Raw genomic sequence first — 23,761 nt, 5'->3', positions numbered from 1 at the left:
CTCTTTTATTAAAGAGTTGCATTTCTATGCAAGCCTCACTGTATGATCTGCAAGAATTACTGATACCCCTATACTTGCCTTTGTTAAATTAATTTCCTAGTTGGGGATTTTGAGCTCATAACCTCTGCAAGGAGACATGAACATCTGCCATATAGTTTAGCCTTTGAACCGTAGGCTTGGAGGAAGCAATATCTCTAGGACAAGGGAGCCAAGGAGGGGAAGCAGAACATGTTTATTTTTACTGTTCATATTCAACAGGGGGAGTGAATCTAAACTCTGGCAGGAGACTGCATTAAGGACCAAACAGCCACTTGCATTTGCATAATGTGTAATCTAAGGTGTTGATTCATCTCTGACAGACACGTTTAGTGAGGAGAGGTGAATTTACACATTGCCCCTCTGTCTGCTCTTAGGAAACCAATCACATTCTTTCTCTCCATCAACTCCACAGAGTCAGGGACCTTTCTGCTCCACTGAACTTGCTTCTGTTTCTACTTAGCAAATTGACTCCTCCCCACTGCCTCCCATGCGCTGATAGTACCCTGTGCCTCGCCCAAAGGAAAGGAATGGGCAAGATGTGACTTGGTTAGTTTGGGGTGCATTTTTAAAAATTTTAAATTTGTAAAATTATTCTCACCCTACATAGGACTTACTCTTTGAAGACTGTGGAGGAACATAAACATCTGGAAAGTGATGTACTATTAAAATAGATGTTAATGACATTGTAGAGTAATTGATTTTACTAGGCTGCTTTTTAAAAGTGGGTGGTTGGACATATATCTGTTTATATGTTTATGTAGTAACAAATTATTTTGTTTTAATTGAGTACTCTCGTTTTAATCATATTTCTTACATTAAGTATCTAGGAAATTAGTGGTTTTAAATACACATTTAGCTAATTTTTAGATCTCAGGTTGTACCATTATTAATCTAGTTGGTTATAAAGGACTATGAGATACTGAAACTGAAGCAAAAAGGTTACATTGGTCTCAGATCCTAAAGTAAAGAGAGGAAAAAAAAAACCACAGAACTTACCTAAACTTATTTTTTTTTTAATTTATTTATTTATACAAGAACTGGGGTACAGACCAGAGGCATGGGAGGGTGAGAGAATTCACCAAAGACAGAGCGGGAGCAGACCAGGCAGATCTACTGAAATACACTGCTGAGGGGAGCAGCGGGCACAACAGGAGAGGTCTGCCACGCCATGTGGGTATCTCCCTGGCCAGCCGGGAATCAAACCTGCACCGCAGAGGCTGCGGACAGCTTCCAAGCGCTGTGCTCAACCCACTGCACCACGAGGGAGGCCCCTAAACCTTTTTGACACTGCTTTTATAGAAACAGCAAAGGCTGGAGGTTTTTTGATAACCTGAGCTGAGCTCTAAGGCTGGCTGGAATGCAAAGGAGGATGTTGCACCCAGAGACAGGGTGCAACAACAGAAACTTAAAACTTTTGTTGTCTGAGGAAAAGCCTCTTCATACTTATATATGAACTTCCCTGTTAATTACACAATGAACTTCAGGCTAGTCCACATTTATTCTTTTTGCCTCTAACCCCTCTTCTTAGCCAATAAAATTGAACATCTTTGTTCTCAACCTTGGTCCCCCAAATCTATATAACCTCATTTCCTTTCTTAATTGGGGAGGTAGATTTGAGTTTATCTCCTACTTCCTTGCTGATCAATTTGCAAATAAATCTGATTTTTTTCCTCAAATACCAGATGTCATTATCGGTTCTATTTTGGGTTGAGGATCCTATAGGTCGGTAACAATACTATCCTTGACTCATTAATTGCTTTACACTCTATATATGCTAGTTTCCCAGCATCTACATAGTGCTTACTAACACTGAAACCTTTTTGGAATAGGTGAAATAATGCATCTCTGATTTCTCTTCCTCCTGTCTTTTTTCCTCTACCAACTGAGGCTTTTCGATTTCAGTTTTTATGAAATGACTCAGAGAACACTTCGATAATCGCTTTCAAATATTCCTCCCCTTTCTTTCTTACTCTATTAACATCTCATAGCCACACTTTCATTTCTTCCTTTTTCAATACTCTCTCTGTTCTAGAGATAATACTCTTTTTTGGCCACAGGTGTTTATCTCAAGTCCTTATATTGGCTATTTTAAGAACATATTTGCACATTTTTGAAGAACCCAGGTGGTTTTAATATTGAGTGTGTCCAAAAGATATGAATTTTGAGAGCAAATCAATGACTGCACAATTTATAGTGTAATTACATAGTAATTACTCAATTTGCTTGTGAACACTGAATCCTCTCCATGGGTTTTAAACAGATGTCACAGCAGATGCACTTCATTTAAAGGAGACTTTCTATTAACTGCAGCGGTAGTTGGCTTATTATCTTCAGTGGTGCTGAATTAAATTGGTAATAGAGGGCACTGTTGAAAACTATTAGGAAGCAAGATTCAGACAGGAGAGAGACAGAAATTGTCAAACATGGCAAAGCTCCCAAGAGCAAGTGTATCAAATACAGAGTTAGTCTTTCAAAAGACTTGATTTTGAAGTTACTGATAGTAATAACTGAATTTGGTAGAGAACTTTCAGTGTACAAACTTATTTTCACCTATATTATCTCATTTGATTGTCATTGGAAACCAGGATGTTGGATGGAGTCAGGCTTAGAGGTCCCCCAGGGAGGGATATATGAGGTGAAGGGGGGCAAACCAGAACCCAGCTGCCTGACTCCGAAGTCAAAGCTCTTCTCATCACACGGATGCTGTTTCCTCAGGTGGACTGTTCAGTCAACAAATCAATTAGACTGTGGATGTGTTTTTAATCACATTGACTGACTTTTTGATTCATTAATTTAAAATCAAAGGGATTAAACCACTTGTTTATGAAAACACAGGTTAAGAAGCACTTGTTTATTTTTACATCAAATTCTCAGTTTTGGTGGTATATATTTTCAAACAGCTACAGTTTGAAATCAATTCTTTGTGCACATAGAAAACTGCCAGACATGCACCTGTTTTTTCAACTAAATCCATACACATCCAGGATAATCACTACTGGTAGGAGGTAGGATCATCTTCAAATAGTAGAACACGGTGCCCATATTGATATCGATGGTTTAAAATTGCAGGCAGCTTGAAATAAAAGAATGTACACACTTCTTGGTTGAAATCTTGATTTATATTGAACTGAAGATTGAGAAAATCTTGCGTATATACTTGATTTTCCTTTCTGACTTTAATTTTTTTTTTTTTTTTTTTTTAGAATGAACTGATCCTACTCCACCCCATTCCAGTTTGTCTTTCCTCATACAAATCTGAACAATGGTATGTTTGCCCAACACTGCCCACTACGGACTCCTGCTCCCTGGTCTGTGAAAGAGGCCTGGTCTTATTGTGGCCTGTTATTCAAGAGGCTGCTCAAGTGGGGAGGACTCGAGAGCGTTCACTTGTACTTAGTTCTTGAAGCCATTTCCCTGGGGCATGACTTCCAGACACGGGTGCTGATTGCTGAGAAGGAGGGAGAGAAATGATCTGGCTGTCAGTCAATAAGACTCCCACACGCATGTCAGACCGTGGCTGGGAAAGGCTGCTTTTTCTTTCTGACTGGTTTTCCTTCATAAAATTGTCAGTGCTCTCTGGGGTTTTCTTTCTTTTTTCCTCCCCTTCCCAAACTCCGTGGTAGCTGGTAGCCCCTTCCTCTGCCTTTTCAATTTTCTCACCTGATAGAGCTGCCACCCCACTGTGCTCTTTCCTAGCTTTCCTCTCACCTCACTGGCCTTTCTCCTATATTTTTCCTACTCGGGATTTGTACTCTTCTTTGGAACACTTAGCCACCTACCACTTCTCTTTCTATCATTTCCTGTCTTGTTCTGTCACCTTCCTTCTATGTGTCTGAGGACTGTACTCCCAGACTATCTGATGATGGCCCACCAGTAAGCCAAGCCCCTCAGCTGAGGGGAGAGGTAGAAGTGAGACCAGTGGAGAAGGAAACCAGTCGAGGAGTGAAGGCATCAGATGAAACCAGCAAGGAGTGGGGGAAGAGGAAATTAGAGGACTGGAAAATTAGTGGGGCAAGATTTGGCTTTTCTCTCCTACCCCAATTTTAAATATAATTTTTGTATTCCTGTTACATTAAAAATATAATGCCAATCAGTAATGTAAAAATAATAAAATAATTAGAATTAAATATTAATATATTAGAAATAATTTCTGTAAAATGTCTACCATAGTGAGTGGAACTAAGAGAAACAATAAAAGATGGTTATTTCATTATTTTTAAAGACTCACAGTGACTCAATTAAATATAGGAAAACTGGGTTCAAAGCAGTTTTGAAAGAAGTAGCACTATATCCTCAGTAACATAATAACATAATATACAGGTTGCAGCAGTTAGCTGTGAAGCTGTCACAGGAAACTTACGTACAGTGAGTCACCAAATGCTGAAATTTGAGTGGGATGATTTTTAGTCAGGAGAGTGCAGATATAAAGCCTTGGATTCCAGTCTTGGCATGCACTAGTCTTGGAAATACTCTGTAGGCCTCTGTTTCCTAATTTGCAAAATGAAGGTGCTCTAGAACCAATCACATGGGGCTGGTCCTAGGTCTGATGGGATCAGGAGGCAGATCTCACAGCACAGTGCTCAGCACAGTGCACATACTCAAGTTTATCACTGTAAAGACCTCAATTGTATTCACGTCTTCTGATTAACTTTCCTGAGACACAAAGAAAAGAGCACAACTTGGCCAACTTCTTGTTGGGAAATTCATTTCTTATATGCACTGCACAGGAACAATAGTCAAGAACCACCATGGTGAGTTTCTCATCAACTACATGACCTCACCTATCATAATTCTGGCCATTTCAAGTGTCCATAGACTAGATTGATTCCACTGAGGTCTGAGGAACATTTTGTGCTATTAGGAGAGGTGTGAAAAGCCATTTGAGGGATTTCAGGCAGACTTTATTGGTGAGGGAGGATTTGTTGACCATTTCAATACATAAGAAATTTTCCAGTTTCTGGAACTATATAGTTTACACTGATTCCTTTGGCCTATATCTACAGAGCTCCCACTTATTTCTGGCTCTGGGCTGGGTGCCAGGGAGTCAAAAGTGCATTAGATGTGTCATAGCAATGTGAAACCTGGGGGCTTGTGCACAGCGCTGAATAAATATTTGTTGAGGTGCCTAAGAAATAAGCCTTTCTTCAATCATATATGCTATTAGAGAGCTAAGAACAAGTTGCCCTAGCAGAGCAGGGGAGGGCGCAACTAATCTGAGTTGTGGTGGATTTGCTGCCTGGTAAAGTCTTTACTGTGCTTCAGGATCCTTCCAGGCCACCTCTCCAGGGCTCAGTGAACTCTGGTGAGAATGCCCAGGGCAGAGACCTGGGACTGAGAACTGTGATGTGGTCAGCCCTCCAACTCCTGCCCTTGGGGACTTTTCTTTTTTCTAATCCAAGGAATTGTGTGGGTTTCTGGTTTCCATTCCAGTCTGCTCAGTGGTTAAGTCACAGCTTGAGAAGGACTCTGGGTATAGTGTATTCAAAGTCACGTACATGGCAATGCAAGCTCCTGGGCAACAGCCATAAGATGAAGGGGAATTGCCATGTCTGTGGGCAGAGAGAGGGGAGGTTATACCCGCCCTAAAGATTAGGTATGAATCTCAGAGCACAAGGCCAGGAGTTAAGTGACAACTTGGATCCAGATTTGTGACTGAGGCCCACCCACAGGCCACTTGAGGAATGTGGCTGAGAAATGTAGGAACCAAATGCAGAGAGTGTCCCCTGTTCTGATCAGCTGAATAATGTCAAAAAAGCCCCTTGTGAGGGAAATTGCATGACCCTAACCTGTGTCTAAGTAAAAAGAAAATGATGCCTAAGTGAAAGTCTTAGCTTGCAGGACTCAATGAAAAGGCATCAGAGAGAAAACATGAAAAATTGGCTCAGAGTTTATCACCATCTAAGATTTTCATCTGTATTTAATTAAAAAAACCATGCCAAACTCTCTGGGAATACTGAATATTAGCTGGATAATCCTCCAATCTCTTAGCAATGTGTAAAGAAAGTAGGGAGTAAATCCCAATGTGCTGTGCCCAGATCGGGAACAAAGAAGGTACAGGAAGTACACATCATCGTTTCTCCAGCTGCTCACCCAGCCCCAGGAGAATGGTGCTGTCCTTTCTGAGTGACTGCCCTGGGTGTGCAGAGAAAAGGGATGGATCCCCTCCTCAGAAAGGAAAGTAAAAAGGGGGCTCCCTGGTGGCACAAGGGGTTAAGCACTGCACTATGAAGCTGTCCACAGCCTCTGCAGCATAAGTTCGATCCCCGGCCAGGGAGCTACCCACATGACAGATCTCTCCTGTCTCGCCCACTGCTCCTCTCAGCAGTGTATTTCAGTCAATCTGCCTGTTCTGCTCCCCACTCTGTCTCTGGTGAGTCCTATCACTGCCCCCGCACCTCTGGCCTACACCCCAGTTCTTGTATGCATAAATAAATAAATCTTTTTTTTTTTTTTTAAAAAAGGAAAGAAAATAAAAAGGATGGCCTAAGGGGAAAAACGATTTATAGGAAACTCAGTGCATGATATCGTGGCATTAGCAAAAGAACTATCTTCTGTTGGCAGCCAACCTCTGGACAAATTACTTTGTCTCACAATAGAGAAAAAAATACAAAGAGCAAACCTTAAGCTTAATACATATTTAAAATAAACAAAAAGAAAGAAAGGATTTGGAAAAATAATTCAAGGGGCCCCAGGAGTGAGTGACTATAAAGATGGAGGAGTGCACAACAGAAGACCCTGATGTATGAGCGGAGGTCCCTGTGTCTCTGCTCTTAACATGCTCTGTTCCTCTCTATCCCTTCCCATCTACCTTCTTCTGTCTCCCACCACTGCTTCCTAGCTACCAGGTCTTTCTCAGTCCTACTTTTCATTTCAGTGGCACAAGGGCTTTGTTCCATTAGAACCTGAGTAGCTTATTGGAAAAGGAATTCACACAAAGCTATGAGAGGCTGACACTGGTAGTCCTTTTGGTAGCATTTATGTTTCAACAGGGAGTCCTTTAGCACCTTATAAGAAAACAGTGAGGAAGAGTTTACTTCACAAGTGTCACAAGCCATTCACAGGGCAGGTATCTTTGAGTGAAGAAAAAGATGAGCAAGTTCCAGAAACTAATCGTAGGTGGACAGTTACATGCTCCCTCTACAGATCAGGCCTCATCTGAAATGAGATCAGGCACATCTCGCTTCTTTGCCTTTCTTGATATTGTTTCCTGCTTTGATGCTTTCCTGAAGACTGCAACTTCATGAGGAAAAAGACTGTATTTGTCTTAAGACTACGGATCACGTAACTATGTTCTGTCAGTTTCCTAAGCCTTTAATGTTTATTAAAACTAATGTTTTACCACCATCAGAGGCAGGCAATTCTATGCCCACCCTAAAGACAAGGCATGAGTCCCTGAATAATTTGCCTAGGTCACTGGGCAGGTATATGACAAAATTAGGACTCAACCTCAGCTGCCTGACTTCTAGACTCACGTTGTATACCACGAAATAGATTGCATTCCCAGTTTTTAGCACAGTGCCTGAGATATAATAATGATTTCTGGTTTTCCTTTTACAACTCTGTGATGGCTAATTTTATGGGTCAGCTTGATGGGGACATGGTGCCTAGAAGCATTATTCTGGGTGTTTCTACATAAGATTTACAGTTAAATGAGTGGACTTTTGAGTAAAGCAGATTGCATCCATAATGTGGGTGGGTCTCATTCCATTAGATGAAATTCTAAAAAGATCACCCCCCACCCCCCAAGTCAGAGGAATTTCTCCAGCAGATTGCCTTTGAACTTCACCTAAAATGTCAGTTTTCCAGCCAACTGTCTTTGTACTGAAACAGCAATTCTTTTCTTGAGTCTTTAGCCCGCCATCCTTCCTATCAGGATTTGGGCTCAACAAGCCTCCACAACTGTGTGAGTCATTCCTTAAAATAACTCTGCTTATATATACACACATTCTATTGGTTCTGTTTCTCTGAAGAAAACTAATAGTCTCCTCTGTTAATAAATTTCTCAAGGCTAGAACTAGGCCCTCTTTTCTGTGCAGTGTGGTTTGCTTTTTAAGAAAATTTCTCCTGCCCATGCCCTGTTAGTGTCTACATGCCAATAACTCCTAAATTTACACTCTGGCTCAGAGGTATCTCTGAAGCTCCAGATGCACGTATCCAACTGGGTACTTGACATGTGTTCTTGGCTATCCGAAGGCACCTGAATGTAAAATCTACTAAGGCAAATTCATGACTCTGATCCTTTTTCAGGGTCTTATCTCTGTGAAATGTACTGCATCTACCCAAAAGACCCCGAGCTGTTCTTACCAGCTGCTCTCCCTTATCTCCATACTTAATCCATTATCATTTCCTGTCAGTGTTACTTCAGAAATTTCTCTTACATATTTTCACTTCTCTCCATCTCTGTAACTACCACCTTAATTTAACCGATGGGTAGGGTACTTCTTATCTTGATTTCCATGGTAACTTTTCAAATGGTCTAGATGCACATTCTGTTTCGTCCCTTATCCTTTTTATTCATACAACAGAGTCTACATGATCTTCCTAAAATATAAAGTTGATCACGTCATTCTATGCCAGTACCCACTTGAAATCATTTAATGACTTTTTATTGGCTTAGAAAGAAAGTTAAATGCTAAGCATAATCACACGGTGGTTCCCAAGGCCCTGTCTTGGGATAGTTTCATACTGCAGCATGTTCGTCCTTACTCTCTATACTCCTGTACCTTAATTTTTTTTTCCAGTTCCTCAAAATTCCTTCCTGCATCACTGGCCCTTTGCACATACTGTTATATTTTGTTTATAATGTGGAGCATTATTCCCAACCTCTCAACTCTCATATCTAGAGATACTTCGAAGGGGAAAGTATTGTGTTCTATACACCCCTCCCTCTGTCAAGTCAGATGTACTTGTACTATAATCTCCTGGTATTTATTTAAATTAATGCAAATAATATCTAGGCTATTAAGTGTGTTTTAAGTTCAAATGTCAAGCACAGTGCTAAATAGTTCACAATCATTCGATTAAAATATAATTTAATGAAAAACTACAACCAATTTTGAGAAATAGGCAATACTAGTGTTCTCTTGTAGAGATGAAGAGCCTGAGGGCCTGGCTGGGAAGCTGAATGCATGTGCAGAAGGGTGATCACCTGTGTGTATTTGGCTCCCCTTTTTGGACTGTCTTCTTGGAGCCAGCTGGGGCCAGGTCTGTTATTGATTAGCACTGTTAGAGGACTGCTGGGCATGCAGAATGTGTCTAATACTTATTTGTTCATTGAAATAATGATGAATATTTGAACGAGTGATGAACTAGGATGTATTTTAACATGGAAACTAACTGCGTATCCCTTTCCTTCTCTACTCTAAATTAGTTGCCTATGAGATTATTTACAAAATTCTAGACAGTTGGTTGCAAATGAGAAAATGGCATTCCCAATACGAGGGATGTCTATGAGCACCCTTACTCTTCATTTTTATGACCATCTGCTCCATTTCCAAATGAGGCACCGATTTAGTGTAATTTTGCTCATAGTTAAGGAAAGTATTTTTACCCCTGTCCTTCCAGTGCCTCTAAAAAAGAAGGAATCACACACACAGAGACACACACTTACAAGCATATGAATGCTGTGTTAAGTTTACAATATTAGCCGTGACAAATAAACCCTACATTTCTGAACCTTCACACAATAGATGGTTATTTCTTATTTTCGAACCAATTTAATGGGGGTGTCCCTACAGAGTCAGACAGCTTTCTACCTCATAATTCAGAAGCCCAGACTCCCTCCATCTGTGGCTCCCCTACCTATGATGGTGATAGATTAAGTTCTCTCACTTGGATGGCAGCAGGGGAACGCAAGCATGGAGAAGACACAGCTACTTCCTCAACATCCTGGCCTCAAAATGAAGCATAGCACCTTTACTCATATTCCATTGCTAAAAATTCATCGTGTGGTCATACCCAATTCTTAGGAAGGAAAGGATATTCCATCTAGATATACACCCCATAAGAGAGAGAAAACATATTAGAGTGAGTCATCAGCTATTTCCTCCCCACCTGCCATCCTTACAAGACAAGACAGATGATACAAGGTAAGTATAAAACAACCTAGAGCATGGGACGATGGAGTTTAATTTAAATAGTGAACATCTGAAAAAGACCTGTGGGAGATGGGAGTTTGAGCAGTCTTGAAGGAGAGGGTAAGTCCTTTATAGAAAGAAATTCTAACAAGTGTAACTAAAACTAGTGCCAAGAGAGATGAGGTCTGAAGCCAGGAGGGAGTTAGGATGTGAGATAAAAATGTATGCTTAGTGCAATGGTCTATGTGTATGTATTTCAGAATCAAGTGGAAATTATTTTAATAATCTCTTTCTCCTGATTTTCTTAAACTCCTTCTATAAATAATTAAACGACAAATAGAATTACCCCCTCCACCATGAGTATCTTAGTCCCTAATGTGAAGATATGAAATAATTACAGGGTATGTTGTGTAAGGATTTTAATGTCATGGAAAACTTCTATTTTCAAGACTGTGCTAATTATACAGGATGAGGCTGAACAAAGGGAAGATGTACAATTAACGGAGCTCAGCTTATTACAACCAGCTCTGTTTAGAGGATCTTCTGAATGTAGATTTATAATAAATCAATAATAATCTAGAATTTATCCTTTAGGAGACCGCTCTGGAGATCACAGAAATGTAGCATTTGATCATTTTGGACTTGACTGTGGTGATGATGTCAGGAGGCTTTTTAGACTACTTTCACTGCTAAACAGGAAAGAGCAGGGTTTTTAGAGGGATAAGAATTCTGACCCTTACTAGGTCTGCCACTGACGGGCTGGTTATAATCTCTCAAGCTGCTACCTCTGTTACAGATACACCTCCATGAAAGAGGGGGGAGCATATAATGGGCACCATTTTCTCCATTTCCACTTATGTTCAGCTGCCTTTGATGCTAAGTCCCAGGATGCCATAAACTGGACTTCCTGAGTCAGGGAGCTACGGGAATTAGGGGTGGGGCTGAGTGGCCAGGTGGACTTCAACAACATGGAATGCAGGCAGGCCCATGCTCTTGCCTTTCCAGTTTTGATTTATACTCAGGTCTTGGAGGAGACATGTGGAGAGGAATCATGGAAAGATACTTGGAAGAGACACATGATGAAAGCTACATGGGAGGCTGTTCCGAGTCCTTGGCAGAGATAATGGCAGCCATTATTTTAACCTCATTGTGGATTATGTGTTTTATTTTTAATTTTGACTCTCTCCTTCTGTCCCAGCTCTCTGGGATCTACCTAACCCCTTTCTTGCGAATCCTTGCCAGAAGGCACCTTACACTTGTGGCATGATTTTGGGCTGCAGCAGTCCTGCCCTGGGGCTGACACTATTTGACAAGTCATTTACCCATAAGGGGAAGGTAAAAATGGGAGTTCATTGGGAAACTATTATTAGTAATATTCTTTCTTCTCTTCTCTCTATACACACTATAAAACATCTTTCACACTTTGCCTTTTGGAGCATGGGTGGCTGAATACTCTTGAAAGCATGCACCCCTTAATATTTGTGGTCCCTGGCTACCCACTGGTCACACATTAACACCTGTATGTGGACAATAGCACATATGAAGGTGTTAGCAGACAGAATGAGGGGCACCCCAGGACCCCCATCCACCACACAAAGACAAAGCATTCTCTTAGTGTCAAATAATTTAAATAGATTAGTGCGGGGAGATAAGAGAAGAAAGGATAATAGTTTTCCAATAAAACACCCAAAGTTATCCAACCTCTCATGGGTAAATGCCCAGGCAAACAGGGAAGCACAAAGTGGGGTCACTGAGGCCCAGAAGCCTGCCACAAGTTTCAGATACCATCTGGCAGGGAACCACAGGACAGGGGCAAAAGGGACTAGGCAAATCTGAGAGGAAAGAGGCAAAATCAAAAGTACAAATTAATGGCTGCCATTGTCAGCCTCCCCATGAGCCTCTCACCCACATATTCTTCAAGTGCTTCTATATGTCTAAACTCCACTTGTCTCCTTCCACGTCCCCCAAATCCCTTGTGCAAGTCCAAAGCTGAGAAGCAAGCTGGCCTTCCACAGCTGCCTCTCGGCTCCAGAGAGGGTCTTCTCCCTGCTCAGCTCATTAGGAGGGGCAGCAAATATGAAACCTTCCCTTTTTACGGAGATTACACTCTGTAATAAAGGCACCTGGTACTGAACCTAGATTATAGTAAGGACCCAATTTTTATTTTAGATCCGGTTCCATTCCCTTCTCCTACTTTCTTTTTCTTAAGAAGGATTTAATTCAACTCAATAGAAATCCTTAAGACTTTAACAACTATACAAGAATGACTTATATCAGATGGATGTACTTCCTCTAAGTCTACCAAACTTCAATAAAAGCAGTTATAGTATCAGTGGCTTTATCTCTTGGGTGTCAAGGATAAAGAAATACCTTAGTTGTCAAATCTCAAGAGCGCTGACTCAGCTCTTCTTTTCTACCAAAGAATATAAACTGCATCTCATGCAATTTGCTTTTTTACTGGTTGGTTCTTATTTTCAAAGAAAATCTTAAGTGCAAAAGACAACCTCTCCTACATGTACACTAAAAGGAGTATAATAAACCCCACACAACTGAGCTCCAAAATGGTCTTTTTCCTAGATTCTATAGCCAGAATATTAGAAATATTAGAAATTGATACTACACAATATTACATATTATAATTGTAAAATGCTGTGGGCTTCCTATCCCAAATCTCAGATCAATGGCCTATAAACCCACCTGCATTTCAGTACTAACTGAAAGGACAGAGACCAGACCCTCAACTCTTGACAAGGTATTAGGATTGCATTACCACATCAACGGCACATATGCAAAGTTCTTGATAAAAATGTTGATAATCCAGAGGCAAGAGAGAAAATGTGAGAGTTTCATTTGTATAAGCAAATCAAATCAAAGTCTTTTAGAGTCAAGCTATTTAATCTATTTGAAAGCATTGCCAGGAATACAAATACCCCACAACCTTGGAGCCAGGACAGGTAAGAGTTAGAGATAGAAGGAACTATAAAGACAGTGATTTTTTTTTTTTTTCCTGATTTACAATCCAGCCACATTGGCCACATTTTGATACTGAAACCAGTCAACAACTCATTGGCAGGACCAAATCCCATAGCCTCATGGAATCTTAGGGAGATGAGGGCAATTTTGTCCTACAATCTGCCCCATAGGGACGAGAATAGGAGCAGTTCTCAACTCTCACACCTTCCTGACCACCCTCTAGAAGCAGGCTCCAGCTGTTCACTCCTCCACACCCTATCACAATTTGTAATTGTATTTTTTATTGAGTTATTTTATTTTAAATCTGTTTCCACTATTGGGCTAATAAACCTTGGAGAGGAAAGGTCATGTTAGCAGGCTAATTCTATGAAATAGTTATTAAAAATGGTCACTGCCGAATATATTTAAATTCTGAATACATTTGTCGTGAACTTGGAGGAGCCTATGGCAATCATGGCACATCTCAGTCTAGGTTCTTTTGCCTGTGTGCTGATGCCTCCTGCCATTCCTCATCAGTGGATCCTTTCTATGTGATGGCAAAGGCTAAGGCAAAGGCAAACTGGGTATCCTTTCAGCTGCTGTTATGACGCAAACTGTAAAGCTATCAACTAAAATCTCACAGAAATCTCCAAAGGTGCTGAAAAAGAACATACCTAGTGCAAATTGCTGTAAACTTTGTAAATAATGAAAACATGAAAAGAACTTGGTGAACCAGCCTTTTGTTGAATTTACTTTTGGCACATTGGCTTGCAGGCAGTTATCTCAGATACTCCTTGTCCTCCTTTATCAGTTGTCCTTTATTATCAAACAGCCTGGTATTTAAAAGGCATACTGAAATAACTAACAGTCCATTTCAAGGGTAAGGAAAGTGTAGGTTAGAGAGATTAAGTCATTGGCCCAAATTACAGAGGTGATGACAGGAAAGATAAAAATATTCAATTCAAATGATTCAAATTTCCTCATATTAGTGTGTGGTGTTTTTTTGTTTTTTGGGTGCTTTTTTTTTTGAGTTATATTCCAGAAAGACTGCGATTATTTTTAGAAATTTAGTACACTACTTAGGGCAAAAAATTAGTGTGGAAAGGCATATTCTGACTATCTGTCCCACTTTTTATTACCTCAAGTAAAAACATTTTAATTGTCATTTATTTCAGATACATTATATGATTTTTCCATCATTTTCTATACAAAATACTATTATTTCTAGTGAAATAAGAAATAATTGAAGTACAATTGCCTGTGGGACAAGGTTATTTCAGCAAAGAAGATTCAAGAATCAATTAGCTGTGGCCTTAGAGAAATGGATTTTTAAATAGGCATGGCCTCAGGTCACCAAGGGATATCTTTAGTTCCCCAATATTTCATCTTCAAAGAGGCCACTACTAAAATCAGTCAAAGGTTTCATACACACTTACAAATATGAATTTTTTAAAAAACGGACTCTTTTTTAGCTATTAATTTCTTTCTACTCTGTCATTCAGGAATAAGGCTTTAATGACAAGGGCATTTTATATACTAAAACAACTAAACATTAATTAAAAAACCCTAACATTCTTCAAATCCTACTCAGCTAGACTCCTTAGTACTTAGATGCTAATTTCTGATTTCACAGAACTGCTGCCTTTTTCCCCTACAGTGATGGGCTACCTGAATAGTGGGCGTTTCTCCTACCTGCTGGGCCAAGCAGGACACAAAAGATGGTCTCTGTGTGGTGAGGAGATTTGCAGTGGTTCATGCCAGGAGAATCTGCTGCTTAGCAAACTGCAGAATCCTAAGAGGACATGAAGAAGAGAGAAAACTTTAGGAACAATATAACTTAATCAGGGTCTTAGAAATGAAGACTGAATTCTATTGCTTAACAAATAGACTTGCATTTAGGCTTTAAGTACAATGCTTACTATGGCCTGGAGGTAAAAGCTGAATAGAAGCTGATCAAAGGAAACAAAGGATAAATAAATGACCACCTGGAGGATTGAAGTGCTCCCAGGATTGCAAACCCAAATGCCTAAGGTATACAGGCCAAGTAGCATTGGGGAAGCAGGAGGAGGTATCTGAAAAGGGAGACTGTTGCACTAATGGTTTGCACTGATGCCTTAAAGAAAAAACAGGCCCCATAATGCCACAATGTCAGATTTTCAGGGAAGTCAGAAATACATCATGTATTTTATAAAATTAAAATAAGATGAAAAGTATCAGTCCCTTTTTTTTTCAGTCTGATTTCTAACATGTGATTTCAGTATTTAAGTTAGAGGCATCACAACTTTCTAGAATATAAAAGGCATCCACACTCAAATGTTGGTTTTAGCATGCAAAACAATATTTCAAAGTCAAATAGAAATGAATTTGTTCATTATCTACTCTTTTGGATAATTGCCATTATTGCTATTTCTCCTTGGATGGATAATTGAAAATTGACTATGTAAAATGTTGTATTTTTCTGGGGAAATAAGCCTACACTCAAAATTTGTCACCCACATTTTAATCTGTTACAATTTTACCACACCTAAAAATTATAGTTACTCTAGTATATTATTCTGTTACATTTCATTAATAGCTCCTCTTTTTTTTTTTAAGCTTCATGTGGTAAGAGGAATATTGCCAGGGCAACTGATGTCCAAGAAACCCATTTGTTTTGTGTCCACATACACCAGAGTTAACTACGAAGTATTTCAGTGACAGAATTAGATAGTAATAATATTGGACATGAGATTAGTTTCCCCACTTTTGCTACAGCCTTCTTTGCCCCAACAAAGGAATTTGTACCTTGAGTCCCTCACGCCATCATCTAGCTACATTTGGTTCTGACTTGTGACCAAGGGCTTAAAAACTGACAGACTAAAACAGAAGCTGAGTTAGCTAACTAATTATTATCAAGATAAATTCTGTGAGTCACTGGCGTTAGACTCCTAAGGGATACAGGTCAGATATGGCACACAAGGATACCTCATCCTATTTTTCTGATCCCAGCCTTGTGATCAGTGTGATTTAAAAAAGCTAATTGGAAGAAATTTCTTGTTTCCCCTAGGCATGATTTAAATAATGTGCTGGTTCTTATTCCACATCCCTCAGCTCCTAAATTCACACCATGTTCCGAGACTATTAAGCATGCTGGTCCTGAGAACTCTAGCCAGGGATTGTGTTCAAGATCTTCTTTTTCCCAGAGGGAGAGACAGAGCTAAGAGTTTTACATCTATCTCTGAGATCATCCTCTGATCATTCATTGTCTGTGAGGTCTTTTCTCCCAGGAAGTGAGGCAAACCTTTCTACTGCCAAAGCTTATAATCAGAGCATATCTTCTGATAAAGATACCTGAGGTTTGGAAATATTGAGTGTTATCGCAAAGATGATGACAGAGGAGGTTTCCAGCTTTGCTCCTGAGAAGATCATCTAACAGTAACAGCAACACTACACCCAGAGAGTCCTGAAGCTTGGATGAAACTGGAACACCCCTTGAACATCAGAGGCAAACACAGACCTCAAGGCATTGAACATGAGGTAGGTGTGGAGAAACTCCAGGAGGCTGAGATTGGGGGCAGGGGACACAGATGGGCTGCCGGTTGAGCCAGGGGATCTGGGGAAGAGAGAGTGAAACAGTGTGGAGGTCACACCCCTAACTGAGGGTAAACCCATGGGGAGGATCTGGGGTGCTGCCTGCAGCCTGGGTACCCAGAAAAATAAAGACAGTACTGTTGGAGGGTACCCCCCGCTTCCCACCCCCACACTACCACATCTCCCACACTCCTACCACACTCCTCACCCCCACCCCCCTCAGCACCCCCCAAGGATCCTCCCTCACTCCCATTCTGCCTCTCCCCACCCCACAAGCGCCCCCCCCCCATCTCCCCAGGACAGAATCTGACCTCTTAAACTGCACAGAGCATACACAGACTGCAGAGTCTCAGAGCTGGAACCTCAAAAAGGAGGGAGAAGCGGAACAGAACAAATTTCATGCCCCCCCCCACCACCACTCCTCAGCATATTCACAATAGCAGCTGGACCCCTCCAGGACCTGCCCCCTCTCTGCTGACTCAGCAACTGTAAAACAGCTCTTACTATCTGTGGAAACTAGCAAAGGTCAAAAAACTAAAATCAAATTAACTAAAACTAAGTGCTGCCTGCAGGAAAATTAAAAGCAGTTCAACACTTTACATTAGAGCCACAGACATTAAAAAATGAAACAAACTGGGAATCTGAAGCAGCAAAATGGGCAGATTAAAAAAAAAAAAATGTGATACTTTGAGTCCCAAAGGTAATATGACATCACAACGTAACACAGGTCCCTGTACTTGTAAAGAGCTTAGTCTCTCTCTCTCAATATCTTACTTGCAGATGACATGATGAAATAGGGCTAGGGCCACGTTTGGATTCTTAATTACTTTCCTATAATATCCATTGTTTCATTCAATAAAACTATGTTGAGTGTTTCCTATAATGTGGTTTTCTACTAGAAACTGGAAATAAGAGATGATAATATTCAGATAATGCAGTTACAGAGATACTGAAGCACAGAGGGAAGACCCTGAATATTCTGTGTGTGTGTTTCTGTACATTTCACATGTGTTTCTCCTGAATAAGGCATTCAGAATATTGATATTTAAGAGCAATAGCTTCATTTGCTCTAACTGTAAAATATGAAAGCAGCTAATGTTTTTGTTAATCAAAGAGGGGTTGTTGTGAGACTAAGGGATAGTAGGATGGAGCCCTAAAAATAGTCTATTTTCCCTAATTTTAAGACTGAAATACATCTAAGCTAAGTCTTTCAATAGATCAACATTATTTTTATTTTCCTTTTACGCAAACTTCAAATAATAGGTCCTGCAGATTTAAAGAGGAATGAAGAAAATTTGAGTTGTTTTAAAGTCTTACTAAGTAAGAAATTCCCAGTATTTGATATGCCATGATTCTTTTGAAGGTTTGACATGATTTCATGATACTTCTCATGAATAATGATACTCTAATTGTACCTTATAAAATTTTGGCCTTTATAAATGAGTTGTTCACAAATGATTTGGGCAGAACCTAAAATTTACCTATATAATATTTGAACACAGAACAATGGAATAGATTCTGCTTCTGTTTAACTAACAAACCTTTCAGCTATAGCTTTAGGTCTCTAACTTTATAGAAGGCAGAAACTGGTTCTGAAAATTAAGAGCATTCCAGGGCATTTGAGCAAAGGGATTTTGTAAAGCTTGCATACTGACTGAATCATCCACTGCCTACCTGGACCTTTCTGGTCATGTTCAGTATATCTTACAAGCATGGTTAGAATAAAGCATGCCATGTAAGCTCATGGAATTGGAACATGGCATCTGATTTTCACGTAGACTGTCTGCAACAAGTTAGCGCCAATAAGAATTGAGTTGGACCCACTTGTGGGCAGTTGATCTGCATTTTTCCTTCTGCTATTTATAGGCATTTTATTCTAGATCAGCCATGTTAGAAATGGATGTGAATTCTGTCAATAGAGACAATGGATGAGAAAATAACCCAGTGACTATACAAATAATCAGTATTATTCAAAAACAGCAAAATAAAACAAACAGCCCAAATATAATCCCCACCAACAGCTAAAGCAGCAATACTATGTCTTAATTCAATGGGTAGCATCTTAATATGACTTGTGCCTATAAAATGATCCTCTTCCTGATGTAATAGGTTGCCTACCATTCCCAGGTATATTTGGTGAAGATGCCAGAGCTGTATTGACCAGACAGTCATGCAGAGAACATAAAGCAGATCCTGCAGAGGTTAGGAGGTGTGGACTTATGGAAAATTCCTACTTTGGCCTTCATGGATAATACCGAACGGGGATTTCTTTATTCCAAGACCAACACAAGTTACTGAACTAGCAAGGCAAGCAAAAGGCCTATTATAGGAGCAGTACACTTTTTCTTCTGAAACATAAAGCTCTTTTCTAAACCTAAGTTTTTACTGATAGGCACTTAAATGTGAAAAGAAAACACACATGTTACCAAATGGGGCACATTTCCCCAGCAGATCTTCCAAAGTTATGGGGAGTTATAGTTACCATTATGAAAGTGTTTTCTATACCTTGGCTAAGTTGTGAGACAGATCAATTTAGGTATGTCATGAATAAACAGGGAAATGGAGAGAGACCTGACCAAGATGGTTACAAAGGAGTTTCCTTGTTTTACTTTGGAGAGCAACAATTTCAGATAACCAGAGGGACTTTAAGCCCAATTCCATAGAAGACAAACCCACAGCTAACATCATACTCAATAGTGGAAAACTGAAAACTTTTCCTCTAAGATAAGGCTATAAGACAAGGCTGTCTTTCACCACTACTATTCAACATAGAACTGTAAGTTCTAGCGGAGGGATCAGCAAGAGAAAGACATAAAAGAATTCCAAATTTAGAAAGAAATAATTAAGGTGACATGATAACATACATAGGAAACCCTAAAACCTCCATTAAAAAACTGATTAGAAATAATAAATCAGTACATCGGAGTGGCAGACTAAAACATCAATATCCAAAAATAATTTCTGTTCTTATACACAAACCACAAATTAAGAGAGAAAAAAATCAAGATAGATTCCCATTTTTATCATATCAAAAGGAATTTAATACCTAGGAATAAACTTAACAAAGGAGGTGAAAGACCTGACAATGAAAACTATATGACATTGTTAAAAGAAATAGAAGACACAAAATAATGGAAAGATATTCCCTGCTCATAGGTTGTAAGAATTAACCTTGTAAAAATGGTTATCTTCCCAAAGAGTTTTATTCTATGTAATCACTATCAAAGTTTCAATGGTACAAGAACAAACAATGGAAAAGAACAAACATTACTGAAATTTATATAGAATTATAAAAGACCCTGAATAGTCAAAACAGTCCTGGACACCAAAAAAGAACAACAGAGGTATCCTACTGCCAGATTTGAAACTATATCACAAAGCTAGAGTAATCAAAACAATTCAGAATAAAATTGGACAGTAAAACAATCTGTAATAAAAATGGACACACAGACCAATGGAACTGAATTGAGAGCCCAGAAATAAGCCCACTTTTATAGGGACAGTTAACCTATGACAAAGGAGGCAAAACTCCTTTGGAGAAAGGAAAATCTCTTTAACAAATTGTGTTGGGATAGCTGGACAGCCACATATAAAAGAATGAAACTAGATTACTATCTCATGCTGTACACAAAATTAACTGAAAATGGATTAAGAACTTGGATAGAAGGCCTGAAACCATTCACTTATAGGGGGAATGTAGGGGATCCAAATAAGGGGCCAGAAGAAAAATAATTATAATATATAGTAAAAATCAAAATCAACAGGCAACTATAAAACAGCGACATTTTGCAGGAGGGGAGGAGGGAGTTCGATCAAAACGGGGGTGGGAAAAGCACAAGGGACTATGGTGATGGTATAGGGGTGAATTGGTGGTGGGAATTCCATAGGGACTATACCCGAGATGATAAAGCAAACATTGTATAAAAATGAAGAAAGATGTAAAAAACATTTAAAATAATTTTTTAAAAAATTAAAAAAGGGTCTTCCCTGGTGGCACAGGTGGTTGAGCGCAGTGCTGTGAAGCTGTCTGCAGCCTCTACAGTGCCAGTTCAATCCCAGCCGACCAGCAAGGGGCCCCACATGGCACGGCAGACCTCTCCTGTCTCGCCCACTGCTCCCCTCAGCAGTGTACTTTGTCAGTCTGCCTATTTTGTTCCCTGCTCTGTCTCTGATGAATTCTCTCACCTTCCTGCGCATCTGGCCTGTACCCTGGTTCTTGTATAAATAAATAAATAAATCTAAAAAAAGAAATATCCTTTAAAGAAATTAAAAAAAAAAACACAACCAACAAAAATAGAAGGCCTGAAACCATAAAATACATAGAAGAAAATAGGCCAGACACTCAGAGACACTGGATTTGAGATCTCTATGGGGACTTGACTCCAACAGCAAGGAAAACAAAAGCAAAAGTGACAGAACTATACACTACTGAATAGGAGAAAATATTTGTAAACCGTACATCTGACAAGGAGCTAATATCCAAGATCCATGAAGAACTCATCTAACTCAACAACAACCACAAAACCAAGTAACTTAATCAAAAAATGGACAGAGAAGCTAGACACCTCTCCAAATAAGAAACACACAAGTCCAATAAGCATTAGAGAAATGGTCAAATTAAAACTAAAATGATAAACCACCTCATATATGTGAGAATGGCTCATGTCAAAAAATCCAGGAACAAGAAATATTTGCTAGTGTATAAGGAAAAAAGATCCCTGGTACACAGTGGTGGGAATGTAGTCTGATCTAGGCTGTATGGAAAACATTATGATGGGCTCTCAAAATATTAAATGCTGATCTACCATGTAATCTAGCAATTCCACTCATAGGTATTTACCTGAAGAATGCAAAAACAATAATATATATATATATATATATATATATATATATATATATATACTATTATGTTCATTGCAGCACTGGCTACAGCAGCCATATTAAGGAAACAAAGTGCCCAAAGACAGATGAATGGATTAAGAAGATGTGGTATACACAATGGCATACTGCTGAACTCTAAATACAAAAAGAAGTATTCTTGCCATTTGCAAAAACATGGATGGAACTAGAGGGGATTATGTTAAATGAAACAGAAGAAAGACAAATACCAGATGATTCATTTGTGGAATGTAAACAAAACAATGGGACAGATCAAACTAAATCAAAACAATATTAGAAATACGACTGTATAACTTAGGCTATCCGAGAGGGAGAGTGGGGAGTGGTGGGCAAAACTGGAAGGGGCCCGGAATGGGTGGAGTATGTTGGGTGCTCTGGTAGTGCATGTAAAATGTTAACATACATCTGAAAAGTGAGCCTACATCCCAAACTCATATACAGCAATGATTCAATAAAAAGTAACACAATTACAAAAAAAGGCCCAGGGAAATGGATAAAACTCATGTGAAAGAACACAAATCCTTTTATTTGGAAAACAAAGGTAGTTAAAGCCTGTAGACTAAGTTCATAGAAGGATGAAATATGAATGTCAGACATTTAAGAAATAGGTTCATAAACAGCTTATAATTTTCATAGCAACTATGGGACACGAAAGCAGTTTCATATCTGTTATTCTAATAGTTCAATTAATGATATTTTTTATTTTCTAGTTTTGAGATCCAGAATCCCCTGTTCACTTCTGGGAGCCCGTACACCTTACTCCTTTGATGGTAATATCCCCTGGGCTGCGTGCTGTTCTTGCTGCCTTGAATTTCTCTGATGTTTGCGGGGCCCACTCTGGAGATGAAGGCAGGGTCAATGAATTACATCCTCATGTTTTCCTCTTGAGTTACTATTTTTGCCTGATTTCTTCACAAGAGGAAGCTGTACATTTAAACCAGAAGATACGAAGAAAAGAAACTATTTTTCTCCCAGGATAACAATCAGCCACCGTGGCAATATGTGCAGTTTTCTGGAATTCTATTAAAAATTATCTGATAAGCTGCCTTCAGGTCTGTGTGTTGTTTTCTTTGTGTAGGTTAGGAAGTGGGTCCTACTAAGCTCAGTGAGCTTAGCTGAATGTTACATAAACTTGAGGCAGTAAACAAAGATGTGCCCTGTAGTACACAGATGGCTGGAATGATCAATTTTACAGTTGGAAGTTACATTAAGAATTACCTGGTTTGGCCTTTAGTCATTAAATTTAGTGCAATAGTAACCCCAAAGATATGGTACCTTAAGCAGTCCATCTGTTCCTTCTATCAAAACCTTGGTCTGGCTCCTAAAAAGCAATCAGTTCACTTTTCTCTTTCAGTGAAAAATAAAAGAACCATTTTGAGAAAAGTCACAAATCAGGGCAACAGTGTGTGTACTTCTTGTAATATAGTCTCCCCTGGAAAAAAAAGGTAATAAATACAAAAGGACCCGTGAAATATGCCTCCATTAAAGTAAAATGCAACTCTTTCATGGGGCTAAGTGCGTAGAGAACTGCTCACCACTCAAAGGCACCATGATACATGCGATAGACCAAGAGTATAAATGGGTCACTGAGAGTGTACTTTATTTAAAAAAAGGTATTTCTTGGGAGACTTTTTGGAGAAATGGACTGAAAGTTCTTTTATTTCTGAGATCTTTCCTTAGGAAGTGAATGACAGCAAGAATGCAGAGCAAAACAACATGCCAAAGGGCAAAGAGATAGGAGAACTGCTCTAAGCCCAGCCACGAGCCCCTCCCCCCCAGGAGGCCTCCGAAGGACAGGCCCCATGCCTCCTCCTCTTACTTGGAAGACTGCAGCTACCTGAAATCAGGCAGAAGGAAACATTTTCCCACAATCAATAGAGCTGAGTGCGTTGTGAAATCCCTAGGCTGAAAGCACACATCACATGTGCCCACACTACAGCACCAGCACATCAACAGTTTTTATTTTTGTAACGCAATTATCAACTTATATATAAATGATTACAGTATTTGAGATCCAAGATCCTTAGAAAATCTGATGCTGCAATCAAAACATAATTGAGCTATTTTGGAATAGAAAATCTATTTGCTCTTCAAAACACATAAATATCTAAAAGTTAAATGATGACCCATTTTGAACAATATTGCCTCGGTGCGATTTTTTTTTTTTACAGATTTACATTAAGTAAACTCTGCTTAGCAGAAAGTTTCCATAATCTGATACTACT

At 39.4% G+C, this 23,761-nt stretch overlaps 1 protein-coding gene across 3 annotated transcripts in view; it reads right to left on the bottom strand.

Annotated features, from left to right (window-relative positions):
- Positions 1-23,761, bottom strand: part of B3GALT1 (beta-1,3-galactosyltransferase 1) — a 495,516-nt gene that overhangs the window by 25,851 nt on the left and 445,904 nt on the right. For all 3 annotated transcript variants that reach the window (XM_054699829.1, XM_037523461.2, XM_054699828.1), the window contains exon 3: positions 14,760-14,859. The gene's annotated coding sequence lies outside the window, so the exon portion shown is untranslated. The remainder of the gene's footprint in view (positions 1-14,759; positions 14,860-23,761) is intronic.

The sequence above is a fragment of the Talpa occidentalis genome, unplaced genomic scaffold (genome assembly GCF_014898055.3).
Source record: "Talpa occidentalis isolate TD23 unplaced genomic scaffold, MPIMG_talOcc4v2.1 talOcc4.3, whole genome shotgun sequence".
In the NCBI taxonomy this organism is placed as follows: domain Eukaryota; kingdom Metazoa; phylum Chordata; class Mammalia; order Eulipotyphla; family Talpidae; genus Talpa; species Talpa occidentalis.
This window is presented reverse-complemented; position numbering and strand designations above follow the sequence as displayed.